The sequence below is a fragment of the Dermacentor variabilis genome, chromosome 9 (genome assembly GCF_050947875.1).
Source record: "Dermacentor variabilis isolate Ectoservices chromosome 9, ASM5094787v1, whole genome shotgun sequence".
NCBI classification, from domain to species: Eukaryota; Metazoa; Arthropoda; class Arachnida; order Ixodida; family Ixodidae; genus Dermacentor; species Dermacentor variabilis.
In genome coordinates this window covers 28,662,533-28,684,131 of record NC_134576.1, presented here as the reverse complement: position 1 = coordinate 28,684,131, position 21,599 = coordinate 28,662,533, and the positions used below count along the sequence as shown (strand labels likewise).

The window sequence follows — 21,599 nt, the reverse complement described above, 5'->3', positions numbered from 1 at the left end:
CTTATTAAAACTAAATTGTGCTGGAGTCAATGGTGCTGTCACTAAAGATACCAACAACCAAGTTTTGTCGTACCCATTTTTTCAAATGCATTAATAGTCCAGGCTCTTCTGGTCAAGGCTCTTCAATACTACAAAGGTGACACGAACATTGAACATTCTTAAGCAGAATTTTTCAATATGCAACCGTGACCATGTCTGTTTCCTATGCTGTAAACAATGATAGGCAAATGCCACGGCAATTTACACCAGCATTTATGGGAAGCTGACTAGAGCGACCTTAGCCATAAGAAATAATATTGTTTATCAAGTCAATGTTTATGAGGTTCATGCTCGTTGAACTATTCAACTATTTCTGCAATAGTAACATTGATGTCTTCATGGTTTCCTGTCCAGCTTTGGTCATATACAAGTCAAGCCATGTACTCTCTAACAAAAAAGCTACATTTTCAAATGCGAAATGATCCTTTTACTAGAGTGAACTGTACTTTGACAAATGACGCGCAGTTCAGCATGTTGCCATGCAGAAGCACATCGTCTCTCGAAAAGTTAAGCGACCTGGAGCAAAGAATTTTACCCTGACTGCGCTTAAGCACTTACATTTATACGAATCTGCAAAACAGCATAATGCACATCTCTACACAAGGAGGGATGCCAGTTTTACTATTGAATTCGCTGCCACATAGGCAGCACAGCTTCTAAGCACGAATTTCTTTTATATCACAGTATGCATGGAATAAAACACAAACTCCTAGAAAATATATGGAATACCACTTAAAATAATATGCTGACTATAGAAGTTGCGTGGTAAGAATCCAGCCCTAGCACTGTTTCACTGTAAAGTGTCACAAAATCCCATTTCTCACTACTTTTCCTGGCGATCTAAACTTGGCAATTCCTATATGAACCACAAACAATGTGTTCGATTCGATCACTATAAATTATGGTCTTTCAATTTCCACCAAAATCTCACTTCAGGTTCTGTGCAGTTTGAAACTATTTATTACATCGTTTGTCAGAAAGTGCAATACGACAGGGACCAAGATTAGGAAGACGCATACACAGTGCTATTGCACTGTGTATGTCACTTCTTAATGTTCGTCCCTGTCATATCGCACTGCTCCGTGTCCATTATGAATACAAACCAACTAACCCGCCAACACGCCCTAGGAAATAAAACAATGGACCTATTTTAGAACAGAATGGTGCGCTTCAATATCGGTGACTTGAGGCCATGATCTTCCTCTCTATGCTACGTCATTGTTTTGGTAAATACATGTCTTTCAGTAAACACCAACTAGGCGAAGAATAAGTTCTTCAGAAAGTTTGATCTTGTCAGCATTGTTTATTTAACTTTACATACACTCAAAATACATTTAACAGGTAAAACATTATCTTTTCAGTTTAGACAAACAAGGAATGTTCCAGGACTTGAACTGTTTTAGACCTTAATGCTACAATGCAATGATAAAAATTACTGTAGAGAAACAAGCTCACTAATCATGTGCTTTGCAGTGGACCAACAGAATAACATGTAAGAGTACCTTAGGTGCATTTAAAGGTGCTGATGTTCATTCACAGAAAGTGCCAATATATTGTTACTGTTGAGAATTGACAAAATATCTTAATCAGAAAAGTAGACGTGTATGCTGAAGTTAACAGCAGAATATAAATGGCTGCAACACTGCATCTGTAGATTTTGGATGCATTGTCAAGAGACACAAAAGAACCAGAGCAGATTTGTTTTCTCACAATGCACAGTAAAGCAGCAAGTAGTACTTGCAAACCATTGGTCACATTGACAGGCCTGTTAGGTTTCCCATGCCCTGAAATGCTTGCAAGCTGAACCTTTACAAGAACTGTAGATTCAGCTTACCATTCAGAGCTTAATACATTGACAAGCCGCTAGACACAACCTGTGGCACTTGCGACACGGATGAGCTAGCCCCAGCCCAGCATTTGCTATCAAACTGCCCTGCCCTCTCCTTACTGCAAAAGACCTTCCTTGCTGGGATACAGAGCTCAATTCTTACGCTACGTCATTATCCTTCCAAGAGGTACCCTTACCCACCAGAACGCCATATACAACAGCTTGATCCTATACATGTTGAGTGAAACAATTCACGTAACATGGCACTTCATCACAAGTTCCATAGGGGTTGCCTTTCATTATTTATTAATTAACATCTTTCTTTTTATCTCTTTCTCTCTCCCTCCCACAAAAAGTGCACTGTGCAGATCGCATAATGTGAGACTAAGAGAACTGGATTAGGCTGCCACACTGCAAAAAGTTCTTATGGAATTCCATTTTGTAAGCTCGTCAGTGTCCACTGAAAAAAAAATACCATAAAATGAATGCCGAAAATTTTAAGCATGTTCATTATAATTAGCATGTAAACTGCATTGCAGTGGCATATAACAGGCTTGTAACATGAAAACTGCTACCCTATAGGGCAGCAGTTTAAGCCGACATAGTGGCACCAAGTAACAAATTCATCACAAATGAACTACTGTAGCCCACTAAGTCTAGGAGAACTAAGTAAAGGCCATATATTTAGATCAGGTTCTCATGCTTCCCGACTTCAGCATGGATGTTTCACACTTGGAACTGGCACTATCCTCTACCGACAGAACCTATAGTAGCTAAATGTGATTGTTTGTTATTCATACACTTCTCAAACTTGCACCAACAGTACATGACATGCGACCGAGGAAGAGGCATTGATGGTGCTCATGGCACTGAAACATATTGAGAAGGCCAGCACTTCAGACTGTACTTAAAATCGTGCGAAAATGTCATATGCTAATAGCACAAACTTGTTTGAGCTCCAACTTCATAAGCACAAATGAACTTCATATGCCAGCATTCCAAGAGGCTGTAATGTAATGACTGCACTAAAAGACAAAATTTAGGAGCGCACATAGCACTAAACTGCTAGAGAAAAAAAAACTGTTGTTTCAGTTTCCTTGCAGGCTTCCTGAGAACACCAAGTATATGAAGCAAATTAAATTACATTATGGCATTTTACATGCCAAAACCACGATCTGATTATGAGGCACACTATAGTGGGGGACGCCTGAAATTTGGACCACCTTGGGTTCTTTAATGCGCACCTAAATCTAATAAGTACACGGGTGTTTTCGTACTTTACACCCATCGAAATGCAGCCACCACGGCCGGTATTCGATCGCGTGACCTCGTGCTTAGCTGCCCAACACCACAGCCACTAAGCAATCATGGCGGGTAGCAGATAAAGCAGAATAAAAGCATATATGACTATACTGCCAGGCACTTCATAATACCACTTAGTGAATCACATGGAAATTACAGGACCAAGGAAACAACCATGCTTAAAAAGTTTTACTGACAAAATTTTTTAGCACTTCAAAAAAAAGTTTTATACAAGTTCAAAACAAAAATCATGGAATGAAGACAATGGGCAATGTTTGCTATTACAGTACTACTATATACATGCCAGTTTTATATACATGGAAATTTACATACATGGAAATTTTACATACATGGAAATAAAAACAGGCAGACAGCAACACAAGCTATTTACAATGCAAGCAAATGAAATGCAGATATGACAGCTTGAACAAAATTTAGGAAAACTTCATATGTTAACATAGGTGAAATAAAGCTGCCTCCTGTTTACAAAAGAATGTTGTTTGTTTTTTGTTGCGCATAATCAAATTGTCATAACTATCAGCACATTGTTTATGCCCACCGCAGAACGAAGGCGTCTCCAAGTGATCTCCAATTACCCGCCTTGCACTAGCTTACTTCAACTGGCAGCTGCCAATTTCCTCATTTCACCACCCCACCTCATTTTCTGCCATTTTCGACTGCACTTCACTTCCCTTGGCACCCACATTCTTTAACTCCTACGGTCGATTGGTTATGTGCCCTACACATTACATGGCCTGCCAAGGTACATTTCTTTCTCTTAATGTCTTTTCGAATATCGGCTGTGCCCGTTTATTCTCCGACCCAGACCGCTCTCTTCCCATTTACAGTTACACCTCAAGTAATATGTTTGATCACATAAACAATATCAAAGTGTCACCTATCACCAGCAATACAATATCTTGATGAAAATTTTCTTTTTTATGCTTTCACATTACGTAGAATACAACAAACATTTACAGAGAATCCCTAATTAGCATTCCCACCTTCATTATCCTTCTGTCTGTTGCTATATTTGTAAATTAGGACATTGGTCAGTTGCCTCTATGTTGCCCTCTCAGCAACCCAGTCTTCCTTTAGGGTCCTAATGCTTAAAGGTTTGTGCATACTGTATTGTCACCTCTTAGGCAGACCACAGTCCTTCTTGCCACTAAAGCTAGTTGTCGATATCTCTTTGCCAATATAAGAGCTGTCATGTTGATATTTAGGTGTAAAAAGGGCAAAGAGAACAAAGTAAGCACGGATACCAGTGTCCATGTGTTTGCTGTTCTATGTCCATTTTACACTGAAGTTTCAATGTGAATCAAGATCAGCTAGTCCAGCTTTCAGTTCTTAAGCAGCAGCTACCATTTCTCAATACCTGGCCAAACCGTCAAAGCCGATGGTTGACATCATCGACATCTTTGCTAGAATGTCAGTGAATTTCTCAATTGTAATTAATCTAAATCCATGAACCATCACTTCCATTTCTTCACATTTCTTCGGAATTCTGGTCTTGTTATTCAAGATTGTTCAGTCCTGTACGGCAGTGCCGATTTTACGTGTTATTCTTTATACTTGTCTCACTTTGTTGCAGAGAAATGTTTGAATTTCCTAGATGTTTTCATTCTGCCTGCACCATGCTGGCTACTTTAACCACGCTGCTTTTTCCAACACAACATTTTAAAGCTACTTGACATGAGGCCTAGACTGGGCTTTCAATATCTCTAACGCGTCATAGTCATATTTTCTGATAAAGTACAAGAAATGCTGAAGCTGCAATGGCATGAAGTAAAATCATCTGTTATCACTATGTGTGCACTGCTCAGTACAATGTTCTACCAGCTCAGAGGCACTATCCAACCACTTGCATTAGCGTTCTTGTCACCTACCTCCTAAAGTATGCTGCATTTACGACACCCAAAATGAATTAGAATTGCTTTTTTTATTCGCACATTTAGTGAAGCATTGCCAAATATTAATTACTCACAAAGAACTTTGCCCGAAACACAGTACACTTTTCCGAGTGCCCTCAGTGCTTCATTTGTTTTCCTCTTTAGCGCCTCTATATTCTAAAGCGGCTTTCTCTTAACCCTTTTTGTGCCAAGGACAAGTTTCACTTTCATTTGTCACAGACAAACGAAAAGTGCAATTATTTTGGTATGAACGCAGCACCTCTAGATTGTGCCAGGTTCACAAGAACTATAACGTTATTTTTTGGGGGACATTTGTTGGCGGGAACAAGCAGAAATCTGGTTCCCCAGGATTTCTAATATGGCAGCACAGAGTTGCAAGATACAACGAAGACCTGCACATTTTCCATTGCTGGAATTGTGTTTTTTGATGTTTGTTCCATTCAACTAAACAATTACACCAGGCAAGCTCTAGCATGTCATGTTCGGAGCTTTATCCAAGTAGTGCTGATCATAGCGAGTAATATTGTGAACCTTTGCCAACCTCCCTTGCAAGGATACGGCTCAAAAGAAACACATTGTAGCCTGTGCCTCAGCAATTGCCATTCCTCAATGCCCGTTACCACATGGAGAACAAAAAAGGAACCGTTTGGCTTCCATGCCAAAAAATAAGATGTTTCATATAGTTTTTCTGTGGCCATGCATTGATATACTCAAAAACAGGGAAAAAAATTGACAGTAATTGGCAACAGAAAATAGGAAACGCACTGCTATTTGAAAAATGAAAGCTGTTAACAATGAATGAGTCAATAAAAATATCAAACGTTTGCTGCTTTGCAGAAAAAGACAAATGACATACAAAAAGCTACGCACTTGCTTTAGCCTAGGAAATTAGTTGCAGGGGGCAAGATCTGAGGAGCAGGGACGTTGTACGGTTGTCATCCCACATTTTGTCAAAAAGTGCCACATGCTGAGTGCTGTGTTGGCAAAGGTACTGCTGTGGTGCACAAGCCCACTGCACATTCACAGAGTAAGGCATTTACTCCTAACCACATCACATAACTACTTGTGAATACTGTAAATATGCTGGTCGACTACCTGAACTTGTGGTGCAAATTTAAAATTAACAAGTCCTTTTATGTCAAACAATTTCTCAATACAGAAGTGAACTAAACGCACAGATGTTATGTCCACCACAGCAAAACTGATGCAGTCAATGGAGGCTTATAAGAAAGCAATACAGTGAGCAGACATAACTTTGCACAAGGTCACTGCTTGCCTATGGAGATGACAGCGCAGCATGTGTACCTAGTGACGTGCATCGGTGTTAACGTCCCTCTCCCACCTGAGTGAAAAATTCTCGTTCCTTTATGGGCCCTCTCTCATTATGCATTCATAACCAAATTCAATCCCTTTCAATTTTGTTTGGCAAGTCACAAATGAATGTTTTTCCTTCATTTGTGAAATTAATATACATACAGGTGTCAGCCACCTCATCTGGAAGCAATAAATCTAAATTTCTCTCCGGTGACAAGAAGCATTCCTTAATGTGAGGAGGCACTGCAGTTGCATCTGCAATAATTAGTGGCCTGCAGAAGAGAGCACAAATGTCCTCCTCTTTTACAAAGAATATCTTTTCGATGCATTTGTAGCAGCCACTGTCTGTTCTGATGAATTTTGTGTCAGATTTTGTTGCCCTTTGGTAGGCAGTGCTGTGAAATACTTGTTTCTTCATAATGAAACGCTCATACTCCACTGCCCTTGTTATGGATATCCCACAAGAATGGTGAAGTTTGTCCTGTTCATTAGCACTGAGAGCTGTAACTTTTCCCTTTCCCAGCAAAGTCAAATTGCAAACATGTAATGCCTTGTTTATGGGTGGGTACCCAATGAACTCATTGCAAAGCTCTCTTTCCTGAATAGACAACAGGGGACTTTCTATCAGCTGATTCAGCTTTTGTCCCATGATGACTCGTTCAGTTATCTGCCGTGGCAGCCCGTTTGCAGCAGACACGAGGCGCACAATGCTTCCATTCCCCCCCTCAAATACAAACGCTGAATGTGCCCAAAGTGGTCCAAGTGAGCAAGCACAGTTTGCCAAGTGTTGTAGGGCATGGACATTGAACGTCATGAATGCTGTACCGTATAATGTCTTGCAGCGGCAAACGAAATTGCTCAGGAGGGCCTCTGAAAAAGAAGGCATTGCCTTAAGTTGTTGCAAGTGTTTGACAGCACTTCAAAAGAGCATTAACACACTCCAATAATAATTTGTCTAATCTAAGTTATGTTAACATTAAACAGAATTTGCAATTAACTTATGGGTTTTCACATCCACCAGCTGCGCTGTAGGCTATGAGGAATGCCACATGTAGGGCACTCCAGATCAATCGTGACCATCTATGGTTCTTTATTAAAGTGAAGTTTCCTTTGCCTCTTCCTTCGACTTTCCCACTGCTCTCTGGCACACCGTGTCGGGGGGTGGTTCAGAGCGTGTGTATCCATGGAAGTAGCGTGGCAAGAAGAAAAGAGATGTGAGAAACTTCTAGACTACATCGTGTCAAATGTGCACAATGTCCTCTGAAGCTCCCTGGGCGTTGCCAATTTGCCTGTTGACAGCTGTAATTATCCATGACCTCCCGTGCGCTTACTTTTCTGCTAAAGTGCAAGTCTGCAGAGGGAAGCTAGATCGAATGAATGAGAGGAGGAGGAGAGGAGGCAGAGAATGGGTAGAACTGACGCAATCGCGAAATGAGTGAATAACAGCATTGCCACCCTTCGCTCACAGTTCTCATACAAATACAAGGGGGGTGATATAGGGAAAAGGTGACATGAGAAGGCAAGGCAACGCTACTACTATAGACAATCTTTTTATGGGCGCTGCGATACTGCGTATGCAGTGGCACCATCTATGGACAGTCGGCATGTTGGCTTGGGCGAGCACTCTGTGTTGTATGCCAAGCGTACAATCGCCGGCAGTTTCTGGTTGTTCTCGTGCTCGCGCTATCTGCTTTGCATGACCTGGCATCTGCTATATGGTAATCAGTTCTGTGAGACGTACTGAAGCAATTGAAGTCAGCGTGGCTGGAGTTTCTGCAGCGCTGAGGCGGACGTAGCACCAAGCATGATGTGTGCGCGTGTTTGAGCCTAATGTCAGCATCGGAGATGAGTTTTGAATTTCTAGAAATTTGTTTCATTAAAGTGACCTTACTGCGGCATTCTCACTGTAATTTTAAGCTATGGTTTAGCAGCAATGCATAGTTTCGAAGCATACGACTACCCCAAAAGCGTGGGTTCTCTTCTGCTACAGAATAAGTTGTGCTGTTTAATTTGACAGGTGTTCAAACTGTTATTTGTAGACAGATTTCACGGCTATATACCTCTTTTGTTGGACGAGGCTTCTGCCCACGAATAAACTAGTTCTGGTTAATAATAACAGCATACCGTACAATGTGAATTACACTTTTCAAGTGGTTAAGTGATCATCTGCAGGCTGCGTGATTTTCTGAAGCAGTGGTAGATGCTGGGTTATAGATCGCTTTGTTCTATATAACACATGATCCAAGCATGCGGCATGACCATGCGAGGTTTTATTGTAGCATTAGAACATTTTCCCTTTTTTTCTTGCAAAAGAAGAGAATAAGAGCTGATATTTTTTTGTTTTGTTTTTCGTCTCATCCTAGCAACCACCTGTCTTATAGAAATTCTGTTCTAAGAAATAGTAGCCAGATTCATTTTATTCGATCCGCTTTGGATATTACTGTTTTACAGAGCAAAAACAGTTCCAGGCCACAAAGCTTATGTGGTCTATCAAGTTTTACGAACTGCAGTGATTGCTGTATTGAGAAAAGCCATCAGCCTCAGACAGCAGGCTAGCATAGACACTTCACAGTGATTTCAAGTCTACTAGACTTGAAATCATCCTTCTCATCCGACATCCTTCTTGTCGATTTCAAGTCTACTAAACTTGAAATCCAAGAGAAGGATGCCGGTGACTGACGCAAATATTTCATAACCATTGGCGCTTAGACGGGTCGGAGATGCATTGGGTCAGCCGTACACAAGCATGCACTTTTACGTTTTAATTCCCACACCAAGCGATCATACAGTGAGATGATTTCTCTTTGTCGAATGCATATGGATATAATCAAAACAGTTCACAGCACGTACACACACCGCGGCTGATGATGCACGTCGCTTCTTTGTGCACTCAAGAGAAGTTTCCGCGTATTGTAGTTACTGCTGTGCCGATGGCTACAAAGTGGTTCCTCGACGACCTTGTATGCACTGACATCACATACATTTCACAGAGAACAAGCTAAAACATCTCCAAATGGTTTTGCAGCACGCAATAGCAACACGTACAAGCTGCGCCGCGCCGACTCGCACAAGCCAGAGGAGGAAAGGCTCATTGCGCAAACTTTCCTCCTCACCTGATTAAATGGTCCATAGACACGACAGCGGTTGCAAGGAAACTAGATAAACTTAAGTTCAAGGCATGGTAGGGTATGCTTCTGCTATATCTGAAAAATAAAATAATCCAAATATGTCTAGCGGACAACTTACGCACGGCATGCAGAAGCAGAGCCGCATTAACTAAAGCACACCGGAGGGCCTTGGTGACACGACAGAAGCGGCCACACGTCAGATCAACACTTCTGTGCTCGCCGTGGTAGCTTTGCGGCTATGGCATTGCTCGAGGTCATGGATCTGATCCCGACCGCAGCAGCTGCGCTTTGACGGGGGCGAAAGAAAAAAACGTTTGCGCACTTAGATTTAGGGCCACGTTAAAGAACACCACGGTGTCAAAATTAATCCAGAGTCCGCCACTACAACCTGCCTCAAAATCTGATTGTGGTTTTGGCACGTACAGCCCTGTAATCCTGAAGTTTAATGCTTCTGCCACGATACGATGTGCCATGTGTGTTATGCGTACTACGTTGACAAACAGCAGTGGAGTACGCAAGGTATTGTTTAACATCAACTCCAGACTCTCGTGTTGGACTAAAGGTTGAAGTAATTAAGCATTCACCGTAAAGCACCACTAATTATCGTCGATCAAAGGAACCAGCACAGAAAGCTTCGCTTACATTGATTCTCACAATGCATGGGATCTGCACAACATCATTCACATGTGCCTAAGCACATAAACACACTATGAAACAGCAGTGCTTCAGAATTCAATGCAGTATTACTAATAACACGGTCAAATGAGAATTACCTGCTCTGTCAATGTCACGGGCGCCCAATTCTTCCTGAAGAAGGATGTGGATGCCTTCCGAGAGCCGAGACAGGTGCTTCCACTACTCAGGATGCAGAATACCATCAAGGCAAGGGAGTGCATAAAACAATATCCATTGCCTCCACTCAGATGCCTTCCAGTGGCCACGATCTTTGAGCGGGCGCGGCAGCCTGGTCACGCAGTGTGGGGGCTTTATGGCAAGCAGCCGCGACTCTATCCTCGCAGCAACTGAAGGCGCACCTGCAAACAGCAATAACGTAGAGTTAGTCACCTATAACAAAAAAAATCATTACCAAAAACACGTCTGAACAAAACCAAGGAAGTACATTGTGATCTTCATGCTTACAGCTACATTTCCAGATGTGACTCTAAACATCAAGCTTACCTTGAAGATTAATTATGACCCCCTTTTTTAATATTGCATGTGCATTTGTTACTATGTTGCACGGCTGAACTTGAATTCACCTCATGTAAATGCATGTCATACGCTATGCAGCCACGAAGTGTGCTCAAGTAAAAAGCAATCGTGTCACAGTTACAGTTGACAGCACCTCAAGTCATGGCATTTACATGACTATGACAATGGTTCATTGCATTGCATTTCAAACACATCTCACACATGTAAATGGTGGTAGAAATGCGGTTCTGGCACAGAAAAACTAAGTGGGAAAGCTAGAAGAAATCCAACTAGCCCAACGTCGAATTCTGTTGTAAATGGTGGTGATAATGCACAAGGAATTGAATGCAGGAGCGACAATGCTCTGCATTGTGAATGGTAGCTGTGACGTTGAAGACAATTTACTCAACTAAGTTCCATTCGAAAGAAGGGTGGCGGACTTGGCTAGTTGGCATTCAAATAATTTTGTTGCAAGAACATATGGTGCAATACCAATATATATATATACATATATATATATATATATATATATATATATATATATATATATATATATTTATATATATATATATATATAACACGACAAAGAGACGGACTAAAGACCTAACAGGTTTTGGAATGAACACTGAAATGCTCTTGTGATAATCAACATCAACAAGGGCATGCCAAACAAGGAAAAGCATCACACCATGTGCACAAATAGTTTTTTTCCTTTGTTAAGTGCAGAGAACAAAATAAATATGGCACTGCCAAACATGTCTCTCTTGTTTTTAGTTAATTTTTTTATGCCTGACAAGGAGCATTTGTACAAGTAAAACGACACGTGACTTGCAAATAGCTCTTTGCTATTACATGTACCAGTGAATTTTGCCAATTTAAATATGCTGATATCCAAAGAGGTAATCACATGTGTTAAATCGTTTGTGACAGTTACCAGGTACATCCTGTACTTTGGGCTGCCAGGTAGCCAAAACCCCAATTTCTGTGTGGTTTTATTCTTAAACTAAGAAAGTATGCGGAATTCTACTCCCTGTCTCCTTCCAAGTTTCACAGAAATATGAAACCTGAAATTAAAAGACCCTGCCTGTAATCAATAAGCAACTAGCTTTATTTAGCCTTTGCTTCAAAAGAGTGCCTATTAGGTTTCAATTGAGCGATGACTAGTCATTCGATGCAATGATTCACGGTGATGAAAAAAGCACATGGAACTACATCTAAGACAACAAATTCTACATTGAAATTGGTGCAGCAAGCTGCAAAAAGTACACATGGTGACATGGTGACACAATGTATATCATGAAAACCATTACATACCACACGACCTCACAAGTACTACCATCGTCATCATAATCAGCCCACTCTTATGTACACTGGCGGAAGGACAAAGGCCTCTCCCAGCAAACTCCAATTACTCTGTCTTGTGCAAGCTGATTCCAACTTGTGCCTGCAAATTTTCTCATTTCATCACCCCACCTAATCTTTTGCATTTCTTAATTGCACTTACCCTGGCAGCCATTCCTAATTCTAATGAACCACCACATAATCTGTTTCTATTCTTTGGCAAATTTCCTTCTTGTGGTCAGTGTCCCCTGTCAGTAATTGACCTAGATAAACATACTCCTATAAACACGCTTCTAAACATACAATCTAATGCAAAACTTTACAGAACGCTGGATCTGGAAAAATTCTGAACGTCTTCGGAGCCTCGGAACACAGTCAGTTTTAAGTTCAGGTGTACAGTTAGATGGTGCATGACCTTCACAGGGCCAGGCCTAACCCAACTTCCACTAAGCAGGATCAACTTTGGTTCAAACTTCATGTGCACAGCTTGAGAGGACTGAACCTTGTGCATTTCAAGTTTGAAGGCATGTTTCAAGAAATTTTTAACATGATATATTATTTATACAAAGAAAGGTGCTGTAGATATCGCGCTGTCGGTTCGGTGGCTGATCGCTTGGGGTTCAGTTGAGCGATCATGGTAAACAATTTTGTCAGTCCCATCGACAAGGACAATCATGCTATGAGAACTCGTGGCTGTCGGTTGCGTCATTGTCGGCCTATTCTGATAAAATCGTGTCAACGACACACTGTGCTGAATAGTTGGCGTCGCAGTGCCTTGTCAATCTCTTATCGTCCCAGTGTTACCATGCCTTAAACGAGCTCATGAAAGCAGGCACCCGCTGCCATCACCAGCAAAAGGGGGCCAATGCTGCAAGAAGACTTTGTCAGCAATGTGGCGTTTCTCAAGTGTCTCCCAAGTGTAACGCAAGGGTTTATCAATGCATTTGCTAGCCATCAATGCAGTGTAGCAACTACATGTTTCACGTTACAATCAGGACGAAGCCCTGGCTGCTATGTTTAAGTGGAGTTACAGTCTTACACTACAGATATTATCAGCACGGCACTGACCTAAAGCTACATACCAGTGGAGTTCCAATGCATTACACAGCACGAGTGTCTGCTGCAGTGCACATCTGTGCAGGTCCTTTTTTTTTCGGGGAACTGTTCCCCGATATCTGGCTGCACAGCTGCTGAAACATGCATTCCAAATGTTTTGCGATTAATGTGCTAGGGCAGGGCGCATGCACCATCGCACCATGAGAAAGTATTTGTTTAAAAGACTTTTACATCATTTTAGAAAACAGCCACCGTGTCCTTAGGTACCTTCGAGGATATATTCTGCACTTTGCCACAGAAAAGAAGCTCCTAAAAATCACTTTTTTATCCCTTTAAGTGCATGAACAGTACTTCCTTATGATTACATACAGGAGGATGTGCTAGTGTCCGTGACTAACTGGGACCTCAAATTGTGTTCACAAGAAGCAGTTACTGTTGTTGTAGCCAGCTTTTTGTTTTGTATACTGGACACACAATGCATTTTTGATGACTGCTATTCTGCTGTCCTCAATGTAGGCAGTCATGCTACACTCCAAGCTATGCACCAGAATATCCAAATGACACGTAAATAATCAAACAACACTGAAATAAACTGCATACAACTTCAAGTTGCTACATTACCAACATAGAAGCGCTGGTTGCTGTTCGTAGAAGTCAGGATCGCCTCAGTCAGTTATTTAGTGACACCTTGAAGTACACAGTGCATGTTCACACTTTGACACTTTGACCGTTCACGAGATCCAAACCTATAAAGAAAGTATGCATTGTGCAAGTCAAGCCAGTTCCTAGCATTGTTAGATCAAAGTAGCATACTGTGCAAAAACATGCAAATAAAATTTCAAAATATGAGCTGCAGGTATTGCATTCATCCAACTAACCAAATGCTAGCAGAAGTACAGGCATTTACTTGTTAAAATGGTGAAAGTTGGCCAGGTTGGGTTCGATTCAATGTGAAGCAGCAGCAACTTATGAAAACATTGAAATTTGAGTAAGGTTTTTCCAATTCACTGTGAATTGATACCACAAGTGATAATAGTCAAAAAGGGAAGTGCTGTTTTCTCCTTCTGTCTCTTGTCATTTTTTAGCAGCAAAACTTTTCATTTCGCTTTAAGATTTAACAGTCAAAAATATTCTGAAGGTAAGAGCACTGCATAGCACTCATGCCACTGTGGTGCTGTCTAGCTCAACTGAAATTTTATTTTTCCAGTATACACTAGAAACAAACACTTGACTAAAAGCAGCCACAAACAGCTTGACTGGTCCACAAGGCACTGTTCATAACAGCGCAAGGACACTTCGTACTCCTTGAAGGGCACATAATCAAGAATACTAACAAAATAATGCAACTGAAGACATACTAAACAATGACAAAAAGAAATGTAAAAAGAAAAATGTCAAAACTGTCATAGGTCACACCAGTGACAGGATAACTAACACGCATTTAAAAGGGTCTGAACTAGAGCTTGTGTGTAGGGCTTCATTACAGGGAAACGGCACCAAAAAATGGACAGCACTTGTCCTGTACGTCTTTCTTGTCTTGTTTCTTCGCACTTTTTCCCCGTAATGCAATATTCACATGACATAACAACACAACAATTGCTTACTAAGAATAAGAGAAACGCATTAGACCTTTTTCACCTTGCATACAACCCACAAGAACATGTGACAGCACCAGAGGACACACTTTTTATAAAAGTAAACAAACCGGCACAAACACCTAATGCAAACATTTGTTACACAATTTCATTTTGCCAAAATTAGGAGCCAATGAGATTTATGCATGTGCCAATGACAGCTCATGTTTAGCCAAATATAGTGCCAACAACATATCCTACTTCTGCTAACTTGTACTTCCTCAGCCTGAGCATACATACCATAAAATTACAAGCAAGGACCGCTATCCATGCAAGTGGCCACCTCCACTTTTTCTGCGACTTAACTTGGTACCAACTACCAAGCAATGCCTCCTTCCTCTCTCCACCCTGTTCACTACTTACCGAGGTTCAGGTCCTCCTTTATTAAATGTGATCTTTTTGTGAAACCAAAGAAAACTGTAATTTAATGAGGATGACAAAATGTATTGTTCATCGGCATGTCTGCTGCTGCCTGAAGTGGCACCAGCTCAGCCACTTTTTGCATAACTTTGCATGGCCTTTTACAGTCATTAGTTATGTCAGAGGCATCAGTTGCAAGGTGTCCCGGATCCCGATGTAGATTTGGTGTGCAGTGCTTTGGTAGGTGGTCTGTACTTGACAGCCGGGCAGCATGCACTTCTATACAGTGAGGAAAATTTTTTAATGTTGAGGCTGTGGAGCGGCATCGGTGAACCAGGTGAATTGTGAACTGCTGCTGGTGCTGTACAGTCAGAGGTTTGCACGCCCCTACAGCCCGAGTACATGGAACCCAGTTTTTTTATCCAACTCAAACGTTTCAGTCATTTGATGGGTTTGGGAACAATGGCGCAGAATAAGAAAAGTAAATTCATGTTAACCAAAGCTCTTTAGTAAAGGAAGTACTGACAAAGAAAGACATACACCAATCAAGTAAAGCTTCTTGTCTTAAGCCGTAAAGCCCTGCTTTGAAGAAAAAGCTTCCGTATGGAAGGCGCAATGTATTCTTCTTTCTTTTTCAAGTTTTACTTGGTCGGTGTATGTCTTTGTCACGTTTCATCCTGACAAGACGGGCTTTTGCCAAACTCTCGATTGCAAAGGAAAGGCTGTGCTGTCTTTCTCTTTTTTTCTTTTCATCAGAGGTGTTCCACCGCTTCTTTAAGTTTGGTCGGTGACCAAGCGAATTGAGGGCTATGGTGCAATTTATTATGAATGAGCACAGTAAGTACAATTACGCACTTGTGGTTAAACAGATAAGACAAAATTTTACGGTGAGATTCACTAGGACACTGCAGTCACAAAGCATGCCCATACTGGTAGCTCTTGGCAAGCTGAATGGCAACTATGGTAAGAAGCATTTTGCATATGTTGAGTGACAAATTTACCCCTCGACATCAATAATCAGGGAAGCGAGAACAAAAATATCCTTCAATTGAAGTGGGGTAGAGCAGAAGCACTGCACTCTCCCAAATACCCACTGAACTGCACCAGCAAAATCCCCAATGGCTTTGCTCTCAGCATTCACCTTAATGTTGCCTTGAACTTAAGTGTGTGAGAGCGCCAAGGATTGCTGTCATCATGGTGCTGACAGGGCCCTGGTAAATGTGCTCTGAATGTGGTGAAATCAGTCTATCGGCTAAAAGATAAAAGTAGCCACTGCGATCTACTCGCACATCTAGTTTGATGGACAGCTCTTTTGACACCATGTCAAGAATGTCATATGCAATACCATGTTCCTTAGACAACACACAAACGAATAACAAAATTAAGGCTGGGCATTTTTGTTTGCGACAAATCCAAATCTCAGTGCTTGACTGCAATTGGTTCTTGCAGCCTATGCACAGGAGGTAATCACAATCAAGAAATTAGATGCCGAGTAGAATCAATTGCAATAAGAAATGCTCCGTGCAGCACCGTACCAGTTAAGCAATCAGCTAACAATGATAAGCAAATTGAAAGGACAACAATTAGCTTTTGCTACCTTTCAAGTTCATCAATGCTGATGGTCCTTTCACACCATTGATGACATCTTTGTAATCAAGTGCCATCTTCATATCTCTGCTGACGAGGTCCGAAGTCCGTGCCTCAACTGGCTCATCTGTGACGTATCTCATGCTCCCTAAAGAAAATAAGAAATGTGAAAATTGTATAAAACACCGCATAGAGTGCATCTCTTCCAACACGCAGAACTCCTTTTTGCATATAGTTGGTTCTAGAGAAGAGTGCAAGAAAGTGGCATATACTACTCACCTTCCACATGCTCGCCCCCTATAAGGCACCAGGGGCATCCAAAGTAGCCGTTGAAAGACACCATGTTTAGCACAGCTGCCCTTGCAGGCGCATCCACAGAACAACACAGCACGAAAGGCCTAGACGTATGGACCCTGTTCTGGTAAGTCCATGTCACTGGTTTCGTGCTGTTCACTTATTGCACAAACTTGTCAAGGAAGAGTTGCATGTTTGGATGCGACTTACCAAACCAAAGTCCTGCAAGTACTGGGAGCTTGAACCGCAAGTGTGGTGGCAGTTCATTAACAATGAACTGAATAGGCCACACAGATGTTTTTGACGACTTGAAGACTGGGCTGCCATCGGTGTTTATGGTCAGCGTCAAGTCATCATCCGCAAGGCTTCTTGCCTTCTTCAGTTTTGCATAGCACCGAGAATTTGTGATATCACTTATTTTAGATGCCGGCAGTCGTGCTTTACCAAAGTCGACTCTAACTCAGATTTAGTTTTTTCTATCAAAAAGCTGAGCTGTTTGTGAAAGTCAAGGATGATAAAAAATGAGCCTTGCTCTTTCAGGGCCTGAAGTCTTTCAGTATGCTAGCAAATTTGGCACTGTGCCATTTTAACTTGTGGCGTCGTTACTGCGCTGCATGTTTCGCATACATAATAGTACCGTAGCACTTCTTCTGCTTCATTGCTCCAAAGCTTGCGAAACATGTATTCCCTGCGTGGCAATACAGTGGCACCAAAGAGAAAGTTAATAAGCTTTGAAAGATCACCTAGTGCCGTCCAAGTGAGACCGTGGGCAATAGCGTACGCCATAACTGCTGCAATTGCGCCAGCTTTCGTGACTTGTGAGCCTGGCAGGGTTTCCTCGCTAAAGCCAGAAAACTGACGATTGTCTCCGCTCTCAGATTGTGCCTCCTCAAAGCCGTCGCTCTCCTCACTACTATCTACAGAGCTCCCTTGCTCGTCGTTACTTCGTGTGTGCGTGCTACTGGACGCAGAACTGCACGGAACTGCACCCGCACTGCCATTGGCACCGTCGTTATCGTCGTCGTCGCTGTGTGCGAAACACGATGCGCTGGTTTCTGCCGAAGCCGGAGAGTCGTCTCCGTTGCAGCGACTTGTGCTCGCGACATTTGAGGCTGCTGCGGCGTGGTCCTTCAGTCGCTTGTAAAGACTTGACACAGGCACCTGGAAGAACTTGTCACGATCCAGGTACTCCTTGCGCCGCTTCGAGGTGCGGGATGCCGACATATTTCCACGCTGCTGCTCCGACTGGGCCGACTGAGCGAGCGTAAATAGGCGTACGATTATTGACGATGGTTAGCCGGGTCAATTGGCCGGGTTAGCCACGCTAAACATAGTGGATTGATGAATGGATGAATGTGCGTATGGATGTATATTATGAACATCTTCATTGAAAAGAGGGGGGGGGGGTTTGGCGCTCGTTATATAGAATCACATCAGTGCTTATTACCGTCATTGAAGGCCTGCGGTTCCGGCTAACAAACCACCGAACACGATAAGCATCAATACAACAAAATTAATTACGTTCCTTGTTTTTGCGCCACCACTATTCCAGAGTTACACTGTATTCTCAAACGATCGTCGACTCAAAATTCTTCCTCTACTTTTTTTTCTACTTGAATACAGCGCCATCCCTTGAGTAAAGAATACGCTGCGGTTCCAAAGATTTTGCGCATAGTGGCAATCAAACACAGTGTATATTTCTGCCGAGGGGCGGCGCTGCCATCCCCCTTTTTTGGGCATATCCAGCTTTTCTGGACACGTACCAACTAGCGCCCCAAGCGGCCCCGGCACGAAGCTAGCGTGTTTTCAATGGAACGAGCGGGTTTTTCGCGAATAACCAAAGCTGCAGGTCGATTATCAAAAAACGCAGGTGACAGACGTGTTCTGGAAGACAATCCACACGAGCCAAGTGCAGTGATCACTCTATGGCACGTAAGAATTTTGTTCCCACAGCGGTTAAAGATTTAGCAATGGAAGCCTATGGAAACGACGAAAATTTGTACTCCATTTTCGAGGCAAGAACCGCGGCTGTGATTACACTACGGCTTCTATCGCAATACGCAGTGCAGCGTATGTAGTCCGGAGACTCAGCTTTCGACTGATGCCTAGCTCGACTCTCCACACACGGCGTAACACTGTTCCCAAAAGCGTTTTTTGTAACACTGTCGCGAAAATTTACGTGGTGTCTATAAAAAGACGTTCGTACGCCTGCGCGAACCCTCGGAAGCCGTGGCCGAGCGGTAGAATTGCGCGCACCTTTAGTCACGCTTCGCGGTGGCCGCGGTTCGATTCTCGCTTCGGTCTTCTTTTTTTTCCGCATAGGACCTAGTTTTGTAGTCTCTCACTAGATGGCAGAAACACAAAACCCAACATTTGCTTTCGGTTCTGGTTTTTCAGCGGCGCAGTTTTTTTTTACAGCCGCATAGGCCTTAGTTTTATAGTCTCCCACCAGATGGAAGAAACACAAAACTCATGATTTGCTTTCGGTTCTGGTTTTCCAGTCGTTCTCTTGAAATATTACGTTTTCTATTTTTCCTTCCTAAAACACAGCAATGTCGTGTTCATTTGTTAGGTCATCGCATTTATGAAGGTTTTATTCATTGGACATCATAACTAGAAGCTTGCGCAAAGCTTTGTGCTACGCAAAAAAAAAAAAAAAACTTTCGTGCTCTGTAGCGTGGCACCTGGGAGAACAAAATGGCCATTCTTATTGCGTCCTTCTGGAAGGTGCGTTTTCTTCGACTTTCCCATGTCTTTAATACTCCGAGCGAATGAGGTCAACCTGGGCCACAATGCCACCCGGTGGCCAGTGCCATTCCTACGCAACATTCGTGCGGAACAAAGTGTCTGCTAAGCTGAGTCGCTGCCCGAACGTTAATTATTTCTAAAGATTCATCCAATTAAGAAATGCACCAAATAGGAGATGTGCAGCGTGTGGATTAATAGCTACTGGTAATGTGTCCCCTACAGCCAAGTGGTATGAATCCGTAGGTGTGGCCGTAAAAAAATAATTTGAATAAATGTCCCGTGCTGTGTCTGCCCCGGTCGCTCTACAGAGAAGCTAGCTTGGCTAGCCGTCAGTATTTAGGATCAACATATGGCGTCACTCGTTCGGTGCAGTTGCTTTTAATGCGAAGCATTCTTTGGTGAGTGCCCCAGTGATCTGGTAGCAAAATCGTGCGAAATCGTGTCTGTAACGCCAAAAAACTTGACGCATTTCCCATATGAATACATAGGTCTTTATAAAAGGGGGTGTGGTGGCCAACTTGAAATTGGAAGTGGCGTCAGCACAAATTTGGCCGTGATACAGGGATTGGTCAAGTTGAATGTGGTAGTGATATGGGAGTGGCCCAACCTAAATTTGGGGTGAAATGGTAGTGAGCCAAGCTGAATTTGAGGCTGATATGGGGGTGGCTCAACCTAAATTTGAGGTGATATAGGGGTGGGTAAGCCTAAGTTTGGGGGAATATGGGGGGTGGGCCATCCTGGATTTGGGGAGGATACGGGGGTGGGAGAACCTAAATTTGGGAGAAATATGGGGGGTGGGCCACCCTAACCATGGGGCTGATATGGGGCTGGGTGAAGCTGAATCGGGGGTGATACGGGGGTGGGCTAAACTAAATGTGGGAGTGATTTGCGGTGGGCCATCCTAAATTTGCGGTGATAGAGGGCTGGGCTAGGCTAAGTTTGGGCCTGATATGGGGGTGGGCGAACCTGGATTTGGGAATGATATGGGGGTGGGCCAACCTAAATTTGGGGCTGACATGGGGTCGGGCTAACCTAACCATGGGGGTGATGCGCGGCTGGGCCAAGCTGAATTGGAGGGTAAAATATGGGTGGACTAACCTTAGTTGGTGGGCGATTTGCAGTGGGCCATCCTAAATTTGAGGTGATCGAGGGTTGCGCCAGCGTTAGTTTGGGGCTGATATGGGGATGGGCCAACCTAGATTTTCGGGTGGTATTGGAGTGGGCCAATCTAAATTTGGTGGTGTTGTGTAGGCGGGCCAATCTATATTTGGGGGTGATCCTACCTAAATGTGGGAGCAATCTCGGGGTCGGCCAATCTGAATTTGGGGGCGATATGGGGGTGGGCCAACCTAAATTTTGGGATGCGTCGGCTCGAAATTTGGAGGACGATTTATGGAAATTCGTCTGTGGACCAACTTGAAAATTAGGGGTGGCCCAATTGAAATTCGGGTTTAAGCCAACTTGAGGTTTAAGGCTGGGCAAAAAGAAAATAGGGCGTGGCCGACTTTAAACTTGAGGGTGGGCCAATTTAAATGTGAGGGTGTGCCAACTTGAAATTTGGGGTTGGGCCTACTTATTGTTTGGGGTGGGCCAATTGAAATTTGGGGGCCTGTTTACGAATAGTTAGACAACACCAGTGGTGTTTCTGCATATTTTTCATCATCGCAAAGTACGTACGTCAATACTTGTTACCTATATCCCTCAAGGTGAGCTACCACTCGAGCCTTCCCAGCCCACTGAGCTAATGATGTCATGGGTGTGCTCTCATCGTGACGACTGCGACGTTCAATGTGGAGATCCACAAAAACAAATCGCAGACCGAGCTGACCATTTTCACACCAATGACATCGCTAACACATCGCTC

At 42.8% G+C, this 21,599-nt stretch overlaps 1 pseudogene; it reads right to left on the bottom strand.

The window, feature by feature from the left end:
• Positions 1-18,211, bottom strand: part of LOC142558282 (uncharacterized) — a 33,321-nt pseudogene extending 15,110 nt beyond the window's left edge.
• Between the last annotated feature and the right edge of the window lie 3,388 nt (positions 18,212-21,599).